Raw genomic sequence first — 20,975 nt, forward strand, 5'->3', positions numbered from 1 at the left:
AAGGGGAGTATCAGTCCTCTTCCTCATCGACGTCCGGGCTGTCCCAGGTGGAATAGTCTCTGAGCAGGCTGTGGATCAGCCTGCGGCAGTCCTGGACGGACACACTCTCTCTCCGCAAAATCAGACGGTTCCTGGCAAACCATATAGCGTCCTTAAAGCAGTTCATAAGGCGCCAGGCTTCCTGGATTGCTCCATCCGTGGTATTCCCAGGAAATAGTCCATAAAGTACCGAGCGGTACGACAGTCTGTTCCTGGGTACTGAGTCCTTCAGTTCATGTTCCAAGGCTTTCAACAGACCCTGTGCAAAGGGGCACTGCCAGAAAATGTGCAAAGATGTTTCCTCCGTGAAGGGGCACCTGGGGCAGTACCGGGTCTTGCACAGGTTGCGGGCATGCATGAATGACCTAAGAGGCAGTCCTCCCTGGATGGCCATCCATGAAATGTCCTTGTGCCCGTTGGTCAACCTGCCAGATGACACGTTAGTCCAAACAGTCTCCAACGTGTCGGCATGAAGCCCTGGAACAGACTCCAGTGAGTCCTTTGCTCTGATGTGCTTGTGGATCGTCTTAGGTTTCCACAAGTCGGGCTTAAGACCCTCCAGTTGATGCTCCCTCACGAACCGGACGACATCTCCGTAGAACCAGGGAGCGTGCCAGTTGTAAGGGAAGGAGCTGTCCCACTTGTCCCAGCCAAAACCTCGCCAGAGGGGAAGGAGGAAGTAGCGGGACATGGCCTTGCCCGCAGAGCCGTTTGCTGTCCTCAGAGTCCTACGAACACAGTCACATACAAAAGCGATCCGCAGCAGAGTGGGAATGTCGGGTATACCCTTCCCACCTTTGCGGGGCTCCTTGTACATAACAGTCCGCTTTACTCTGTCCATTTTCGAGCCCCAGATGAAGCGAAACACAGTCCTGGTAATGGCCCTCGAGACGGTGGCAAGAGGGGGCCATGCCTGTGCAGTGTATTGTAGCACAGGCAAGACTTCGTTACGCAGGACCATTGCTTTGCCCTCAATAGTGAGTTGTCTGAGGCTCCACAGTCCGATCCTTTGGTTGACTTTGGCCAAGCGTTCTTCCCACGACTTTAGGGCTGCACCTTCCTTACCGAACCAGACTCCCAGAATTTTGATGAAGTCCGGCTTGATAGTAAACGGGAAGGAGGCAGGAGAAGGCAGGTACCACTTTCCGAAGAGCATGGCTTCCGACTTCCCGCAGTTGACTTTTGCCCCTGAAGCGCGTCCGAACTCCTCACAGGTCTGGACGAGTGCAGTCACCGAACTCTGGTCAGCGCAGAAGACGGTCACGTCGTCCATGTACAGCGAGCATTTGACCTCGAAGTGTCCTGGACCTGGTGCGGTGATCCCTCTGATCTCTCCATTCTGCCGGATAGCCTCTGCGAAGAGCTCTATAACACAAACAAAAAGGAGAGGTGAAAGAGGACAGCCTTGTCTAACCCCCGACGATACAGGAAAGGGGTCAGTCTTCCAGCCGTTCACCAGCACCGAGCTGTAAATGTCGCAATACATCAGGTTAACATACAAACAGAACAACCTGCCAAGCCGCAGCCTACGCAGAGCCTTACCCATGAATTCGTGAGAGACCCGGTCAAAAGCCTTCTCCTGATCCAGACTGACCAGGGCCGCGTGTGTACGGCGGCTTTGCATGTAATGCACCGTGTCCCTCACCAGGGCAAGACTGTCGGCCACCCTACGGCCAGGAATGCCGCAGGTTTGGTCCGATCCGATGATCTGTCCGATGACAACCTTCAGTCTGTTGGCCAATACTTTGGCGAGGATCTTGTAGTCCACGTTCAGGAGAGAGATGGGACGCCAGTTTTTCAGGTCACATCTCTCCCCCTTCCGCTTATACAAGATCGTGATCATGCCTTCTCTCAAGGACGGTGGCATTCTACCCTCCACCACCATCTCCTCATAGAGCTCCAGCAGGTCCGGACTGATCAAGTCCCCCAGCGCTACATAGAGCTCTGCTGGGAGACCATCACTGCCCGGGGTCCTGCCGGGTCTGAAGGATTTAGCGGCAGAGAGCAGTTCCTCCACCGTCAGGGGTACATCCATAGCCTCCGTACCTGCAGGATCAAGATGATTAGTGATACCTGACAGGAATTTATCGGCGGCTTCGGGGTCAGTGGTTTTCCGGGAGTAGAGGCTTCGGTAGTAGTCTGTGACGACTCCCATCACCTCCTTCTTCCCAGAATGCATGTTTCCGGTCTCATCTCGAAGTTCCTTCAGGGGCGTGTGGCCGGCATGGAGTTTCCTGAAAAAGAACGAGTTACATTTCTCACCCTTCTCCAGGTTCTCCACCTTGGAACGAAAGACAATTCGCTTGGATTCCTCCTCAAAGTGCCTTTTCAGGCCCTTTTTGGCTTCCTCCAGCTCCTTCCTGACGTCCCAGCCGCATTGAAGGAGGTCTTGCAGGGATCGCAGCTGACGCTGCATCTCTCTGAAGTCTCTCTTCCTCTCACACGCCTGTTGACGACTTTTTGCCTGAAAGAAACAACGAAATTCAACTTTAACATATTCCCACCAGTCACAGGTTTTGTCAAAGAAAACTTTATCATTCCTCCAAACAATATAGGCGTCTCTAAGTTCCGCCAGTACCTCCTCTCTTTCCAGCAGGGCACAATTCAGCTTCCAGGAGCCAGGGCCGGGAGGAAAACCGTGGCCGATGGCACCCTGGAAGAGAATGGCCCTGTGGTCAGAGAAGAAGCAGGGGACCATGGAGTGCCCATGCTGCTTGACTGCCCGGGAGGTGAACACAAAGTCAATCCGAGAACGAAGTGAGCCATCGGGTCGGCTCCATGAATAGTTCACAGAGCCAATCCCCATGGAGCCCACAACGTCCTGCAAGGATGCTTCGGTTACCATCTCGATAAGCAGTTTGGAACTGACATCCAGTTTGATTGAAGTGCCGGAACTTCGTCCATCCTCTTCGATGGGGCAGTTGAAGTCCCCGGCCATCACCACTGCCCTAGTGGTGGCGAGCTGGGTCCGCAGGGTCTGGAATAGTTCCAGGCGCTCAGCCTTCATAGGGGGAGCGTACACGTTGATGAGCCTAATCGGCTCTCCTGCCCAGGAACCGTCTACGACCAACAAGCGGCCGCAGGCGAGCTCCTGGACAGAGTCAACAGTAAATACGCTTCCCCTAATCAGGATGGCAACCCCTGCAGACTTACAGTCGCCCCCACCAGACCAGTAGGACGGGCCATGGGTCCACTGCCTGGCCAGATGATGGTATGACCTGGAAGAGGGGAGAGTACATTCCTGCAGCATAAATACATCACTCGACTGCTTGGAAAGAAAAGTTAGCACCATCTGACATCTAGTCCTATCTCTAACACTCCTCACATTGAGGCTAAAGATGTTAAGTTTAGCAGCCATGGGGGAGAATAAAGAAGGTTAGTGCAAACGATACACCTTAGTTACCAGTCCGGTCGGGCGGATCCTCCTCTCCTGGCGGGTCCGAAAGATCCAGCAGGCCCTCTGACAAAAATTGTTCCAGGATTGTAGCCACCTGGATGTCTGTTGTGAAGTCGATGACCTCAGGTTCAGACACGAGTTCCTCCACCATCTGCTCCATTTCCTCCTGCTGCGCAAGGGAATCTTCGCAGATTTCCACGACTTGTCGCTTTGAGGACTCAGCAGCTGGGCTGTCCCTCACCTTTCTCTTCCTCTGGATGGCACCTGAGGAGACAAGAGGGGGAAAATCCTCCAGGGAGAGGACTCCAGCAGCTGGAGGGGAAGATGTTAGTGCTGCTGGAGCTGGGGAGAAGGGAGGCTGGGTTGGGAGAGGTGCAGGTGACAGGACCACTGAGATGGGTGGGTAGGAGAAGGTGAGAGCCTCAGTGGGGGTGACAGGGGTTGGGGACGGGGGGGTGGGGAGGGCCGGGCGAGGGAGGGTGGGAAGGGTAGGGCGAGGGAGGGCCGGGAGACGGGGGGGAGGGACTGTCGTCTTCTTACCATCCTTCTTATTCCCGGTCTTCTGCGCCGCTGGAGCTCTGGCTGGGGCGGGGTTCCCTCTGGCCGGAGCTTTCGCCACTACAGTTGCCCAGGATCGATCCCTCTTCGGGCAGTCCTTGTAGGAGTGGGCTGCTTGTCCGCAGAGGTTGCACATTGTCCGTTTCGGGCAGTCTTTGGTCTCGTGTCCTGTTACCCGGCAGTTCTTGCAGGCGTCCTCCTTGCAGTCCTTCACCGAATGACCCTTCTTGCTGCATCTCCTGCAGATCTGCGGCATGTCCGGGTAGTAGATGAGGCCGTAGGAGTTGCCCAGCGAGAATGACTGGGGCAGGTGTTGGAGGCCGTCTTCCGCGCTGGAATCCTTGTTCAGTCGGACGATTACCGACCACTTGCCAGTCCAGAAGCCGAGTCCGTTCAGGATGTGGGTGGGTTCCCTCACCACTGTGCAGAACCGCTTCAGGAGCGTGGTGATGTCTTTGCCGGGGGTGTGTGGGTTCCGCATTGAGACCGTCACCCGCCTTTCCTCTCTTTGGACAGGGCAGTTGCCCACAAAGCGAGAGAAAGGGGATTCAGGCCTCGCCGCTTTCACCATCTCCCAGTACCTTCTGCAGATGTTGATCGAAGCGAAGGTCACGAAGAACATCCCGGTCATGAAGGCCTGGATGCTGATGGTCTCCGGCTTAGCGAAGCCCTGGTCCAGGAGCATCTTCTGGCAGAACACTTCTTCCGTCATGTCCGGCACTCTCCCGTCCACCTCCTTCAGCTTCAGGGCCACCGTCTGCTTCATCCAGGGCTCCAGGGTTGGAGCAGCCTGGTTCGGCTTCCTGGTGGCCTGTTGGCTTGAGGAGGCTTCAGGAGGAGATGTCCTGGCCTGGGCCGGCTCACCTGGTCCATCAGCCTTCTTCTTCTGGGTGGCAGGGTTGCTGGTTGAGGCCATGGCTTCTTCCAGCTGTTCCTGTCGCTTGGGGAGGATCTTCGATAGCTCTTTCCCGAAGGGGGCGGAGCTATGCAAATCTTCTCCTTGCTGGCCGAGGTTCTTCCACGAAATTTCTTCCGCAGCGGTTCCTCGTCGAGCTTCTTCTGCGGCCGAGCTTCTTCAAAGATCCCCTTCAGCAGCGGCTCTTCTCCGAAGGTCTCTGTCGCAGTTCTCCTTCTTCTTCCCGGCAGCGATCTCCCGGAGCTTCTTCCCCGATGGCGGCTTCTCCCTTCTGGATCGTCGTCTTCGCTGGTTCTTCTCCGCAGTTCGTCGCCGGCTTCGTCTGGAACGCTCTTGGATCGCTAAGCTAGTGTTTATAGCCCCCAGTGGTTCTCCGAGCTATCTATCCTTACAAGGACTGATAAGAACAGATTTTTTGATTGAAAATTGCTTTATTGACAATCAATCGTCATCATACAAACATTACTGCGACGCAGCGCAAGCCATGAAGCAGTAAATAATAAATAATAACAGTCGTCAAACATAACATGACAGTATAATACACAGTACAGGCTAGCCTATGCTATACATTACACCACATGCTACACTAACATTCTTGCATTCACTAACGCCAAACAACAAAGCATTACAGACAAGTGATGGGATAGGGGAGTGGGTAGGAGGGGATAGGGAAGGGGGAAATCACAGGCCCGAAGCTTTATTGAAAGACAACACACAAGAAGGGAGAGTGGGGGGAAGGGGAGTATCAGTCCTCTTCCTCATCGACGTCCGGGCTGTCCCAGGTGGAATAGTCTCTGAGCAGGCTGTGGATCAGCCTGCGGCAGTCCTGGACGGACACACTCTCTCTCCGCAAAATCAGACGGTTCCTGGCAAACCATATAGCGTCCTTAAAGCAGTTCATAAGGCGCCAGGCTTCCTGGATTGCTCCATCCGTGGTATTCCCAGGAAATAGTCCATAAAGTACCGAGCGGTACGACAGTCTGTTCCTGGGTACTGCGTCCTTGAGTTCATGTTCCAAGGCTTTCAACAGACCCTGTGCAAAGGGGCACTGCCAGAAAATGTGCAAAGATGTTTCCTCCGTGAAGGGGCACCTGGGGCAGTACCGGGTCTTGCACAGGTTGCGGGCATGCATGAATGACCTAAGAGGCAGTCCTCCCTGGATGGCCATCCATGAAATGTCCTTGTGCCCGTTGGTCAACCTGCCAGATGACACGTTAGTCCAAACAGTCTCCAACGTGTCGGCATGAAGCCCTGGAACAGACTCCAGTGGGTCCTTTGCTCTGATGTGCTTGTGGATCGTCTTAGGTTTCCACAAGTCGGGCTTAAGACCCTCCAGTTGATGCTCCCTCACAAACCGGACGACATCTCCGTAGAACCAGGGAGCGTGCCAGTTGTAAGGGAAGGAGCTGTCCCACTTGTCCCAGCCAAAACCTCGCCAGAGGGGAAGGAGGAAGTAGCGGGACATGGCCTTGCCCGCAGAGCCGTTTGCTGTCCTCAGAGTCCTACGAACACAGTCACATACAAAAGCGATCCGCAGCAGAGTGGGAATGTCGGGTATACCCTTCCCACCTTTGCGGGGCTCCTTGTACATAACAGTCCGCTTTACTCTGTCCATTTTCGAGCCCCAGATGAAGCGAAACACAGTCCTGGTAATGGCCCTCGAGACGGTGGCAAGAGGGGGCCATGCCTGTGCAGTGTATTGTAGCACAGGCAAGACTTCGTTACGCAGGACCATTGCTTTGCCCTCAATAGTGAGTTGTCTGAGGCTCCACAGTCCGATCCTTTGGTTGACTTTGGCCAAGCGTTCTTCCCACGACTTTAGGGCTGCACCTTCCTTACCGAACCAGACTCCCAGAATTTTGATGAAGTCCGGCTTGATAGTAAACGGGAAGGAGGCAGGAGAAGGCAGGTACCACTTTCCGAAGAGCATGGCTTCCGACTTCCCGCAGTTGACTTTTGCCCCTGAAGCGCGTCCGAACTCCTCGCAGGTCTGGACGAGTGCAGTCACCGAACTCTGGTCAGCGCAGAAGACGGTCACATCGTCCATGTACAGTGAGCATTTGACCTCGAAGTGTCCTGGACCTGGTGCGGTGATCCCTCTGATCTCTCCATTCTGCCGGATAGCCTCTGCGAAGAGCTCTATAACACAAACAAAAAGGAGAGGTGAAAGAGGACAGCCTTGTCTAACCCCCGACGATACAGGAAAGGGGTCAGTCTTCCAGCCGTTCACCAGCACCGAGCTGTAAATGTCGCAATACATCAGGTTAACATACAAACAGAACAACCTGCCAAGCCGCAGCCTACGCAGAGCCTTACCCATGAATTCGTGAGAGACCCGGTCAAAAGCCTTCTCCTGATCCAGACTGACCAGGGCCGCGTGTGTACGGCGGCTTTGCATGTAATGCACCGTGTCCCTCACCAGGGCAAGACTGTCGGCCACCCTACGGCCAGGAATGCCGCAGGTTTGGTCCGATCCGATGATCTGTCCGATGACAACCTTCAGTCTGTTGGCCAATACTTTGGCGAGGATCTTGTAGTCCACGTTCAGGAGAGAGATGGGACGCCAGTTTTTCAGGTCACATCTCTCCCCCTTCCGCTTATACAAGATCGTGATCATGCCTTCTCTCAAGGACGGTGGCATTCTACCCTCCACCACCATCTCCTCATAGAGCTCCAGCAGGTCCGGACAGATCAAGTCCCCCAGCGCTACATAGAGCTCTGCTGGGAGACCATCACTGCCCGGGGTCCTGCCGGGTCTGAAGGATTTAGCGGCAGAGAGCAGTTCCTCCACCGTCAGGGGTACATCCATAGCCTCCGTACCTGCAGGATCAAGATGATTAGTGATACCTGACAGGAATTTATCGGCGGCTTCGGGGTCAGTGGTTTTCCGGGAGTAGAGGCTTCGGTAGTAGTCTGTGACGACTCCCATCACCTCCTTCTTCCCAGAATGCATGTTTCCGGTCTCATCTCGAAGTTCCTTCAGGGGCGTGTGGCCGGCATGGAGTTTCCTGAAAAAGAACGAGTTACATTTCTCACCCTTCTCCAGGTTCTCCACCTTGGAACGAAAGACAATTCGCTTGGATTCCTCCTCAAAGTGCCTTTTCAGGCCCTTTTTGGCTTCCTCCAGCTCCTTCCTGACGTCCCAGCCGCATTGAAGGAGGTCTTGCAGGGATCGCAGCTGACGCTGCATCTCTCTGAAGTCTCTCTTCCTCTCACACGCCTGTTGACGACTTTTTGCCTGAAAGAAACAACGAAATTCAACTTTAACATATTCCCACCAGTCACAGGTTTTGTCAAAGAAAACTTTATCATTCCTCCAAACAATATAGGCGTCTCTAAGTTCCGCCAGTACCTCTTCTCTTTCCAGCAGGGCACAATTCAGCTTCCAGGAGCCAGGGCCGGGAGGAAAACCGTGGCCGATGGCACCCTGGAAGAGAATGGCCCTGTGGTCAGAGAAGAAGCAGGGGACCATGGAGTGCCCATGCTGCTTGACTGCCCGGGAGGTGAACACAAAGTCAATCCGAGAACGAAGTGAGCCATCGGGTCGGCTCCATGAATAGTTCACAGAGCCGATCCCCATGGAGCCCACAACGTCCTGCAAGGATGCTTCGGTTACCATCTCGATAAGCAGTTTGGAACTGACATCCAGTTTGATTGAAGTGCCGGAACTTCGTCCATCCTCTTCGATGGGGCAGTTGAAGTCCCCGGCCATCACCACTGCCCTAGTGGTGGCGAGCTGGGTCCGCAGGGTCTGGAATAGTTCCAGGCGCTCAGCCTTCATAGGGGGAGCGTACACGTTGATGAGCCTAATCGGCTCTCCTGCCCAGGAACCGTCTACGACCAACAAGCGGCCGCAGGCGAGCTCCTGGACAGAGTCAACAGTAAATACGCTTCCCCTAATCAGGATGGCAACCCCTGCAGACTTACAGTCGCCCCCACCAGACCAGTAGGACGGGCCATGGGTCCACTGCCTGGCCAGATGATGGTATGACCTGGAAGAGGGGAGAGTACATTCCTGCAGCATAAATACATCACTCGACTGCTTGGAAAGAAAAGTTAGCACCATCTGACATCTAGTCCTATCTCTAACACTCCTCACATTGAGGCTAAAGATGTTAAGTTTAGCAGCCATGGGGGAGAATAAAGAAGGTTAGTGCAAACGATACACCTTAGTTACCAGTCCGGTCGGGCGGATCCTCCTCTCCTGGCGGGTCCGAAAGATCCAGCAGGCCCTCTGACAAAAATTGTTCCAGGATTGTAGCCACCTGGATGTCTGTTGTGAAGTCGATGACCTCAGGTTCAGACACGAGTTCCTCCACCATCTGCTCCATTTCCTCCTGCTGCGCAAGGGAATCTTCGCAGATTTCTACGACTTGTCGCTTTGAGGACTCAGCAGCTGGGCTGTCCCTCACCTTTCTCTTCCTCTGGATGGCACCTGAGGAGACAAGAGGGGGAAAATCCTCCAGGGAGAGGACTCCAGCAGCTGGAGGGGAAGATGTTAGTGCTGCTGGAGCTGGGGAGAAGGGAGGCTGGGTTGGGAGAGGTGCAGGTGACAGGACCACTGAGATGGGTGGGTAGGAGAAGGTGAGAGCCTCAGTGGGGGTGACAGGGGTTGGGGACGGGGGGTGGGGAGGGCCGGGCGAGGGAGGGTGGGAAGGGTAGGGCGAGGGAGGGCCGGGAGAGGGGGGGGAGGGACTGTCGTCTTCTTACCATCCTTCTTTTTCCCGGTCTTCTGTGCCGCTGGAGCTCTGGCTGGGGCGGGGTTCCCTCTGGCTGGAGCTTTTGCTGCTACAGTTGCCCAGGATCGATCCCTCTTCGGGCAGTCCTTGTAAGAGTGGGCTGCTTGTCCGCAGAGGTTGCACATTGTCCGTTTCGGGCAGTCTTTGGTCTCGTGTCCTGTTACCCGGCAGTTCTTGCAGGCGTCCTCCTTGCAGTCCTTCACCGAATGACCCTTCTTGCTGCATCTCCTGCAGATCTGCGGCATGTCCGGGTAATAGATGAGGCCGTAGGAGTTGCCCAGCGAGAATGACTGGGGCAGGTGCTGGAGGCCGTCTTCCGCGCTCGAATCCTTGTTCAGTCGGACGATTACCGACCACTTGCCAGTCCAGAAGCCGAGTCCGTTCAGGATGTGGGTGGGTTCCCTCACCACTGTGCAGAACCGCTTCAGGAGCGTGGTGATGTCTTTGCCGGGGGTGTGTGGGTTCCGCATTGAGACCGTCACCCGCCTTTCCTCTCTTTGGACAGGGCAGTTGCCCACAAAGCGAGAGAAAGGGGATTCAGGCCTCGCCGCTTTCACCATCTCCCAGTACCTTCTGCAGATGTTGATCGAAGCGAAGGTCACGAAGAACATCCCGGTCATGAAGGCCTGGATGCTGATGGTCTCCGGCTTAGCGAAGCCCTGGTCCAGGAGCATCTTCTGGCAGAACACTTCTTCCGTCATGTCCGGCACTCTCCCGTCCACCTCCTTCAGCTTCAGGGCCACCGTCTGCTTCATCCAGGGCTCCAGGGTTGGAGCAGCCTGGTTCGGCTTCCTGGTGGCCTGTTCGCTTGAGGAGGCTTCAGGAGGAGATGTCCTGGCCTGGGCCGGCTCACCTGGTCCATCAGCCTTCTTCTTCTGGGTGGCAGGGTTGCTGGTTGAGGCCATGGCTTCTTCCAGCTGTTCCTGTCGCTTGGGGAGGATCTTCGATAGCTCTTTCCCGAAGGGGGCGGAGCTATGCAAATCTTCTCCTTGCTGGCCGAGGTTCTTCCACGAAATTTCTTCCGCAGCGGTTCCTCGTCGAGCTTCTTCTGCGGCCGAGCTTCTTCAAAGATCCCCTTCAGCAGCGGCTCTTCTCCGAAGGTCTCTGTCGCAGTTCTCCTTCTTCCCGGCAGCGATCTCCCGGAGCTTCTTCCCCGATGGCGGCTTCTCCCTTCTGGATCTTCGTCTTCGGTGGTTCTTCTCCGCAGTTCGTCGCCGGCTTCGTCTGGAACGCTCTTGGATCGCTAAGCTAGTGTTTATAGCCCCCAGTGGTTCTCCGAGCTATCTATCCTTACAAGGACTGATAAGAACAGATTTTTTTTTTTATTGAAAGCCCGAGTCGTGCTTTCTATCACCCAAGTGCATAAAAAGTGCAGAGGTGCCACACAAAAAGTGCACAAGGATGCGGTCTATCGCAGCCCTTCTCTTAAAAGAGAGAGGCCCCGCATAACCATTCCCTGACCCTCCAAACCATAGGCCTAGAGGATCAAGGATCGATGGTCCCCCCTCGCCGAAGCTTAGGGAGACCCAAACACACTCCTAGGCTTCTACCTGGGCTGCCACCCCAGTGTCCACCTAGGAGCCTGCATCCTAGTTGCACCTCCCCTCCGAAGAAGGGAGGCCGGGTTGCAGGGGAAAAAGGAACCAGAAGGCCACACATTTTCCCCCTAGACCTCAGGAGGGTCCCAAAAGGGCACCGCATCCCAAAATCCTTGTGACAAACGTGACAAACACACAGTGAAAAACAAAATTAAATAAGTGGATGTGCGCTGTGATACAGCCTGGACATCCGCCAGGTATAAAAAAATTCCTCATCTCCCAGCCAGAAGGCCGGGAGAATAAAGGTGTGTGCTCATATAGCGTGAAAGAGAGTGCGTGCAAGTGTGCCTTCACTCAGTGGGATCCCACCCCCAGTGAGTTAGGGCACCCCAGGGTCACCAGCCCTGGGGCACATAGCAACTCGGGCTTCCAAACTACCCGGCCTAATGACCTCGATCCGGCGGTCGCCTGGTCACCTACAAATGGTACCTTTAAACCAAATGCGTACACCAGAGCGATGACCGTTGTGGTTCCCTGCCCTCACCTCGGCGTTCTGTCATCCCCCTACGATGGCCCACGTACCACCGGCAGGGATGATTACTAACCTCAGCTTGAGCAGGTACTACACTTGATCTTAGCCAAAAGGCCGAGAAGCGATAACCCGAGCGGCCCTTGCCTTGCCCGAGCCTGTCCCATACTGCTGTTCACCCCTTGCAGCGATTGATTCAGCCTACTCCTAGGCAATTCCATGGGGCCCTGCAGGCTCACACACATTTACAGCTACTAAGCGGGAGGGAGGTGAATAAAGGCCGGAGAGGAAGCTACACAGGATTTGCTTCTTTTGCTTGCACCACAATGCAGTGCTGAAAGAGGAGGAATCTACATAAAAACGCCTTCCTGGCAACGCCCAAATGCCCTCCTGCCATGCAGATAAACACTGGCAGCGGCAGCAAGTGCATGCCCACAGCCACCCCTTGTTCCTTCACACCTTGTATCAGCTTTAATCCAGTCCTGTGCTGCCTGCTGAGCAGCACTGAACAACACTGCCTGGGCCCAGGCTTTTATCTCTGAGGCAGGCCCCATTATGATGTCAGAAAGCTGGCTCTGGAATCCTGAGGGCTCCACTATGACACGTGCAAAGTTCCGTCTGAACTTTATATAAGACGGTGAGGCTCAGTCAGTCACTCAGTGTTGCCTGAGAGGGCAACACTGCAACAGCCGGCCGCCAGGCTGTCTTTTTTTTGCACATTTATTTGCCTCCAGGAGGCCACAAGAGGGAGACAAGGGACTGCAAAATGGAAAATAGGCATCCACCAACTTTACAGACAACTTGTTCTCCTTGCTCCTACAACCTCCATCCTTGCACAGTTTGTTATTCTTCTAGGTAACATAGTAACAAATCCAAATTGCTGCTCTCTTTGTAGGCAAGCAAGGGTTTGTTGCAACTGCAATTCTTACTTCTTCTTGGAAATGTAGGGACGACAGTACATTCCATCACATCCATCTAGTGTACACAGGTAGGTCCATTGTGGCGGGCGGGCTGCTTTAATGGCTGTTTGCTGTTCCCCCTACTCCACTCCACTATTTGACTGTGGTGCTGCATCAATCAATCAATCAGTGGCTGGCTCAGGTGCAGCTCTTTAACCTACCTAAAAGGGAGGGCGGAGAGAAGACAAGGAAGGTGAATGAGCTGTTCCAATGTGAAATGCCGGAAACACAGAAACACAGAAGACACACACACACACACACACAACAAGAGGTGGCAATGTATTAATTAATTGCATTTAATAAATTAGCTCATTATCACACATGACTGTACAAATGCATTGTCCAACAGGTGTTGAAATAATGGGATTAAAAGGGGAGATCCCATCAGAAAGACAAAAACAATAGCAAACACAAATAGCACTTTTGGAATCTGATTTTAGTCAACACATAAGGGAAGGGTGCACCGGTCCTGGAAATACTGCAATACCAGGTCAATGCGTGGAGTGGACAGAGCAAGCTCTATTTCCATCTCCCTGTTCTAAAAATCCATTTAATATATGGTCCCCAGATAGGGGACGTATCAGATATTAAACTGATAAGAACAGATTTTTTTTTTTTTTTTTTTGATTGAAAAATGCTTTATTGACAATCAATCGTCATCATACAAACATTACTGCGACGCAGCGCAAGCCATGAAGCAGCAAATAATAAATAATAACAGTCGTCAAACATAACATGACAGTATAATACACAGTACAGGCTAGCCTATGCTATACATTACACCACATGCTACACTAACATTCTTGCATTCACTAAAGCCAAACAACAAAGCATTACAGACAAGTGATGGGATAGGGGAGTGGGTAGGAGGGGATAGGGAAGGGGAAATCACAGGCCCGAAGCTTTATTGAAAGACAACACACAAGAAGGGAGAGTGGGGGGAAGGGGAGTATCAGTCCTCTTCCTCATCGACGTCCGGGCTGTCCCAGGTGGAATAGTCTCTGAGCAGGCTGTGGATCAGCCTGCGGCAGTCCTGGACGGACACACTCTCTCTCCGCAAAATCAGACGGTTCCTGGCAAACCATATAGCGTCCTTAAAGCAGTTCATAAGGCGCCAGGCTTCCTGGATTGCTCCATCCGTGGTATTCCCAGGAAATAGTCCATAAAGTACCGAGCGGTACGACAGTCTGTTCCTGGGTACTGAGTCCTTGAGTTCATGTTCCAAGGCTTTCAACAGACCCTGTGCAAAGGGGCACTGCCAGAAAATGTGCAAAGATGTTTCCTCCGTGAAGGGGCACCTGGGGCAGTACCGGGTCTTGCACAGGTTGCGGGCATGCATGAATGACCTAAGAGGCAGTCCTCCCTGGATGGCCATCCATGAAATGTCCTTGTGCCCGTTGGTCAACCTGCCAGATGACACGTTAGTCCAAACAGTCTCCAACGTGTCGGCATGAAGCCCTGGAACAGACTCCAGTGAGTCCTTTGCTCTGATGTGCTTGTGGATCGTCTTAGGTTTCCACAAGTCGGGCTTAAGACCCTCCAGTTGATGCTCCCTCACGAACCGGACGACATCTCCGTAGAACCAGGGAGCGTGCCAGTTGTAAGGGAAGGAGCTGTCCCACTTGTCCCAGCCAAAACCTCGCCAGAGGGGAAGGAGGAAGTAGCGGGACATGGCCTTGCCCGCAGAGCCGTTTGCTGTCCTCAGAGTCCTACGAACACAGTCACATACAAAAGCGATCCGCAGCAGAGTGGGAATGTCGGGTATACCCTTCCCACCTTTGCGGGGCTCCTTGTACATAACAGTCCGCTTTACTCTGTCCATTTTCGAGCCCCAGATGAAGCGAAACACAGTCCTGGTAATGGCCCTCGAGACCGTTGCAAGAGGGGGCCATGCCTGTGCAGTGTATTGTAGCACAGGCAAGACTTCGTTACGCAGGACCATTGCTTTGCCCTCAATAGTGAGTTGTCTGAGGCTCCACAGTCCGATCCTTTGGTTGACTTTGGCCAAGCGTTCTTCCCACGACTTTAGGGCTGCACCTTCCTTACCGAACCAGACTCCCAGAATTTTGATGAAGTCCGGCTTGATAGTAAACGGGAAGGAGGCAGGAGAAGGCAGGTACCACTTTCCGAAGAGCATGGCTTCCGACTTCCCGCAGTTGACTTTTGCCCCTGAAGCGCGTCCGAACTCCTCACAGGTCTGGACGAGTGCAGTCACCGAACTCTGGTCAGCGCAGAAGACGGTCACGTCGTCCATGTACAGCGAGCATTTGACCTCGAAGTGTCCTGGACCTGGTGCGGTGATCCCTCTGATCTCTCCATTCTGCCGGATAGCCTCTGCGAAGAGCTCTATAACACAAACAAAAAGGAGAGGTGAAAGAGGACAGCCTTGTCTAACCCCCGACGATACAGGAAAGGGGTCAGTCTTCCAGCCGTTCACCAGCACCGAGCTGTAAATGTCGCAATACATCAGGTTAACATACAAACAGAACAACCTGCCAAGCCGCAGCCTACGCAGAGCCTTACCCATGAATTCGTGAGAGACCCGGTCAAAAGCCTTCTCCTGGTCCAGACTGACCAGGGCCGCGTGTGTACGGCGGCTTTGCATGTAATGCACCGTGTCCCTCACCAGGGCAAGACTGTCGGCCACCCTACGGCCAGGAATGCCGCAGGTTTGGTCCGATCCGATGATCCGTCCGATGACAACCTTCAGTCTGTTGGTCAATACTTTGGCGAGGATCTTGTAGTCCACGTTCAGGAGAGAGATGGGACGCCAGTTTTTCAGGTCACATCTCTCCCCCTTCCGCTTATACAAGATCGTGATCATGCCTTCTCTCAAGGACGGTGGCATTCTACCCTCCACCACCATCTCCTCATAGAGCTCCAGCAGGTCCGGACAGATCAAGTCCCCCAGCGCTACATAGAGCTCTGCTGGGAGACCATCACTGCCCGGGGTCCTGCCGGGTCTGAAGGATTTAGCGGCAGAGAGCAGTTCCTCCACCGTCAGGGGTACGTCCATAGCCTCCGTACCTGCAGGATCAAGATGATTAGTGATACCTGACAGGAATTTATCGGCGGCTTCGGGGTCAGTGGTTTTCCGGGAGTAGAGGCTTCGGTAGTAGTCTGTGACGACTCCCATCACCTCCTTCTTCCCAGAATGCATGTTTCCGGTCTCATCTCGGAGTTCCTTCAGGGGCGTGTGGCCGGCATGGAGTTTCCTGAAAAAGAACGAGTTACATTTCTCACCCTTCTCCAGGTTCTCCACCTTGGAACGAAAGACAATTCGCTTGGATTCCTCCTCAAAGTGCCTTTTCAGGCCCTTTTTGGCTTCCTCCAGCTCCTTCCTGACGTCCCAGCCGCATTGAAGGAGGTCTTGCAGGGATCGCAGCTGACGCTGCATCTCTCTGAAGTCTCTCTTCCTCTCACACGCCTGTTGACGACTTTTTGCCTGAAAGAAACAACGAAATTCAACTTTAACATATTCCCACCAGTCACAGGTTTTGTCAAAGAAAACTTTATCATTCCTCCAAACAATATAGGCGTCTCTAAGTTCCGCCAGTACCTCTTCTCTTTCCAGCAGGGCACAATTCAGCTTCCAGGAGCCAGGGCCGGGAGGAAAACCGTGGCCGATGGCACCCTGGAAGAGAATGGCCCTGTGGTCAGAGAAGAAGCAGGGGACCATGGAGTGCCCATGCTGCTTGACTGCCCGGGAGGTGAACACAAAGTCAATCCGAGAACGAAGTGAGCCATCGGGTCGGCTCCATGAATAGTTCACAGAGCCGATCCCCATGGAGCCCACAACGTCCTGCAAGGATGCTTCGGTTACCATCTCGATAAGCAGTTTGGAACTGACAAGAACAGATACTACACTTGATCTTAGCCAAAAGGCCGAGAAGCGATAACCCGAGCGGCCCTTGCCTTGCCCGAGCCTGTCCCATACTGCTGTTCACCCCTTGCAGCGATTGATTCAGCCTACTCCTAGGCAATTCCATGGGGCCCTGCAGGCTCACACACATTTACAGCTACTAAGCGGGAGGGAGGTGAATAAAGGCCGGAGAGGAAGCTACACAGGATTTGCTTCTTTTGCTTGCACCACAATGCAGTGCTGAAAGAGGAGGAATCTACATAAAAACGCCTTCCTGGCAACGCCCAAATGCCCTCCTGCCATGCAGATAAACACTGGCAGCGGCAGCAAGTGCATGCCCACAGCCACCCCTTGTTCCTTCACACCTTGTATCAGCTTTAATCCAGTCCTGTGCTGCCTGCTGAGCAGCACTGAACAACACTGCCTGGGCCCAGGCTTTTATCTCTGAGGCAGGCCCCATTATGATGTCAGAAAGCTGGCTCTGGAATCCTGAGGGCTCCACTATGACACGTGCAAAGTTCCGTCTGAACTTTATATAAGACGGTGAGGCTCAGTCAGTCACTCAGTGTTGCCTGAGAGGGCAACACTGCAACAGCCGGCCGCCAGGCTGTCTTTTTTTTGCACATTTATTTGCCTCCAGGAGGCCACAAGAGGGAGACAAGGGACTGCAAAATGGAAAATAGGCATCCACCAACTTTACAGACAACTTGTTCTCCTTGCTCCTACAACCTCCATCCTTGCACAGTTTGTTATTCTTCTAGGTAACATAGTAACAAATCCAAATTGCTGCTCTCTTTGTAGGCAAGCAAGGGTTTGTTGCAACTGCAATTCTTACTTCTTCTTGGAAATGTAGGGACGACAGTACATTCCATCACATCCATCTAGTGTACACAGGTAGGTCCATTGTGGCGGGCGGGCTGCTTTAATGGCTGTTTGCTGTTCCCCCTACTCCACTCCACTATTTGACTGTGGTGCTGCATCAATCAATCAATCAGTGGCTGGCTCAGGTGCAGCTCTTTAACCTACCTAAAAGGGAGGGCGGAGAGAAGACAAGGAAGGTGAATGAGCTGTTCCAATGTGAAATGCCGGAAACACAGAAACACAGAAGACACACACACACACACACACAACAAGAGGTGGCAATGTATTAATTAATTGCATTTAATAAATTAGCTCATTATCACACATGACTGTACAAATGCATTGTCCAACAGGTGTTGAAATAATGGGATTAAAAGGGGAGATCCCATCAGAAAGACAAAAACAATAGCAAACACAAATAGCACTTTTGGAATCTGATTTTAGTCAACACATAAGGGAAGGGTGCACCGGTCCTGGAAATACTGCAATACCAGGTCAATGCGTGGAGTGGACAGAGCAAGCTCTATTTCCATCTCCCTGTTCTAAAAATCCATTTAATATATGGTCCCCAGATAGGGGACGTATCAGATATTAAACTGATAAGAACAGATAAGGTTTCAACAAAGTTTTTTTATTGGCAAAAATAATATATTTTACAGACTTTTTTTTAAAATTGAAACCACAAGATAAAATCAACAGCATAATACATGAATATTCATACATTTAAATGAATACAAAAGTAATAATAATAAGACCATTAATACAGATGTTATAATAAAAGTACAGAACAATAGCAGGATAAAATTTATACAGGGCATAAAAGACATAAAAGAATAAAACCATTTTTATTTACAATGTTATGGTATTCCACATTTGCAAACACCACATGGATGTTGCTTCTTTTACCCCTAGCTGCTTTTTGTCCCTAAGATAATAAATATACATTTCACTTAGGGCATATTTCACACAATTTTTAACGTCAATAAAATCATGTTTAAAAAGCAGAATGTTCCTAACCTTCCAGATGGCATTCTTAAAACAGTTTAAAATGATCCAACAGACCATTTGCTGTTTAAAACTTGGGCAGTTAAAAAGACCATAAAACACGTATTCAAATTTAAGATCTTTAAGACCGCAGGCCCATTTCAGCAATGGGCCTACCTTCCTCCAAACCTCCTGTGCATATGGGCAGTTCCAAAACAGGTGCATTATCGTCTCGTCGTCACCACACCTGTCTCTCGGGCACTTGGCTCTCGCCACCAGTCCTCGCCTATGCTGGAATTCACGAGTAGGGAGGCACTGGTGAACGATTGCCCAGGCAAGGTCCTTGTGCACATTTGCCATAAATTTCCCGAAAACGTTCCGCCACACCACCTTGGACCTTGCCTGTGAGAAATTTGAAACTGCCAGTGTATCCTCCTGCCGCCTACAGGAGAGTGACACTTTTTTCTGGTCCCCCAATATGTCAGGCTCCAATTCTTGGAGACCTAGGAGCCTGACAGTTTTTTCGAGCACCGCATATTGTTTTGGGGGACACAGAAGCACAGGAGAATTCAAAGGGACACGAAACCATCGTTTAAAAATCATGCCCGTAGCGTACTTTAAAAAGTAGCTAAAAATACCATCAGAATTATACATTTTAAAACAGAAGCAAAAGTATTTAATGTAAAAGAAGTTAAAAAGGTTAGGAACATCTCTCCCGCCATTGTCCTTACATCTGTACATAAAATCACGTTTTAGTTTTTCCATTTTGGAACCCCATAAAAACATAAAACAGATCCTGGTCACTTTTTTAATATATAAAATTGTTGGAGGGAAAACCATAGCTACATAAAGCATTATGGGTAATAAAACAGATTTAATTATTAAAACTTTTCCCTCCATGGTGAGATTTCTCAAATTCCACATTAAAACCTTTTTTTCCATTTTGGCAATTACTGAATCCCAATTGGGTCTCCCATTGTTTTCTTGATTAAAAACAATTCCTAAAATTTTTATCTGATCCTGCTGCATGTTAACTCCTGGTGTCACAGAGGAATCCCATACACCAGTATAAAAACAGTCACACTTATCAACGTTTAATTTAAAACCAGAGGCTTCACAAAAAAAGCCGGTGTTCCTCAATGCCCGTCTCATAGAAGCGGCGTCTGGGCATAGGACGGTGGCGTCATCCATATAGCCTAGGATTTTTACCTGGTTCCCCCTTCCTCCAGGTATGGGCACGCCTCTGATGACTTTATCATCTCTTATTAGGGTGAACAGAGGTTCTATGGCACAAATAAAAAGGAGCGGAGACAACGGGCACCCCTGTTTCACCCCTGATAAAAGAGGAACACCTTTAGTTAAAAATCCGTTGATAGAAATTTGGCTAAAACAGGATCGATATAAAAGCTTAATACGTGTTAAAATAATTTCAGGAACAGCCATCTTTTTAAGAACCATAAAAAGATATTCATGGGAGACCCGGTCAAAAGCCTTCTCGAAATCTAAGGATAAAATAGCAAGGCTTTGACCCCTTTCTTTAAAATACCAAATGATGTCACGTAAAATATTCAGGGACTCAGTAATTGACCTCCCAGGTACCCCACATACCTGGTTTGGATGGATTAATTTATGAATAAAAGGTTTAAAACGGATTGTTATTAGTTTAGCTAAAATTTTACAATCAACGTTTAAAAGAGTAATAGGGCGCCAGTTTTTTAACTGGTCCCTCTCACCTTTTTTAAAAATTAAGGACACAATCCCCCTCCTCCAGGAAGGGGGCAGCTCTTCAGTAATAAAAACTTCCTTATACAATAAAAACATGTCATTCTTTAAAATTTCCCAAAAAGCATGATAAAATTCGATGGGCAGACCATCTTCCCCAGGAGCTTTCCCATTAGAAAAACTTTTAAAAGCAAATAAAAGTTCCTCCAAGGTAATATTACGGGATAAAACTTCCTGGTCTAAAATATCTAGCTTGGCATCAAGGGAATTAAGAACATGTTCTAAAAAGGAAGGATCAATATTTTTCTTGTTAAAAAGAGATTGGTAGAAATTAAAAGCAGAATTTAAAATGCCGACCATAGTGGTTTCTCCTTCAAGGTTTAAAATGACATCTCGTTTATCCATTACCTTTTTGAAGAAGAACCGGGAACACTTCTCGCCATCCTCGAGGTGCTTTACATGTGAATTAAAAATTATTTGTTTCCCTTTCTCTTCTATGGCATGTTTTATTTCAGCTTTAAGATTTAAGATATCATCATCAACATCCATACCAATCTCCTTCAATTTAAAAAGTACATGTAAACGTTTATTAAGAACATAAAACCATTGTTTTTTCTCTTTTGCTTTCTTCTTACCTGCTTGAATAAAAAAAGCTCTGATTTTGGGTTTAATGCCCTCCCACCAGTGTAGCATAGGCTGACTGGGCGCTCTATGGGACTGCCAACACTGGTAGGTCCGCACAAACTCCTCTTTAATGATGGGGTCCTCCAGGAGTGTGGTGTTTAGTCTCCAGGGACCCCTACAAGCTTTTTGCTCTCCCTCTAGCTCCAGGTGCACTGAAAGGAGCTTGTGATCAGATAAAATATTTGTT

The 20,975-nt window shown here is 51.1% G+C and overlaps 2 non-coding genes and 2 pseudogenes across 2 annotated transcripts; all 4 read right to left on the reverse strand.

The window, feature by feature from the left end:
- Positions 1–11,775: 11,775 nt before the first annotated feature.
- LOC142654714 (U2 spliceosomal RNA) lies at positions 11,776–11,845 on the reverse strand (annotated as a pseudogene).
- Positions 11,846–13,128: 1,283 nt separating this feature from the next.
- LOC142653939 (U2 spliceosomal RNA) lies at positions 13,129–13,316 on the reverse strand. The gene has a single exon (XR_012848776.1). It is a non-coding gene; the product is annotated as a U2 spliceosomal RNA (small nuclear RNA).
- Positions 13,317–16,420: 3,104 nt separating this feature from the next.
- On the reverse strand, positions 16,421–16,572 carry LOC142654551 (U2 spliceosomal RNA; annotated as a pseudogene).
- A 1,283-nt stretch (positions 16,573–17,855) lies between these two features.
- Positions 17,856–18,048, reverse strand: LOC142653972 (U2 spliceosomal RNA). The gene has a single exon (XR_012848805.1). It is a non-coding gene; the product is annotated as a U2 spliceosomal RNA (small nuclear RNA).
- Between the last annotated feature and the right edge of the window lie 2,927 nt (positions 18,049–20,975).

The sequence above is a fragment of the Rhinoderma darwinii genome, chromosome 5, assembly GCF_050947455.1.
Source record: "Rhinoderma darwinii isolate aRhiDar2 chromosome 5, aRhiDar2.hap1, whole genome shotgun sequence".
Lineage (NCBI taxonomy): Eukaryota > Metazoa > Chordata > Amphibia > Anura > Rhinodermatidae > Rhinoderma > Rhinoderma darwinii.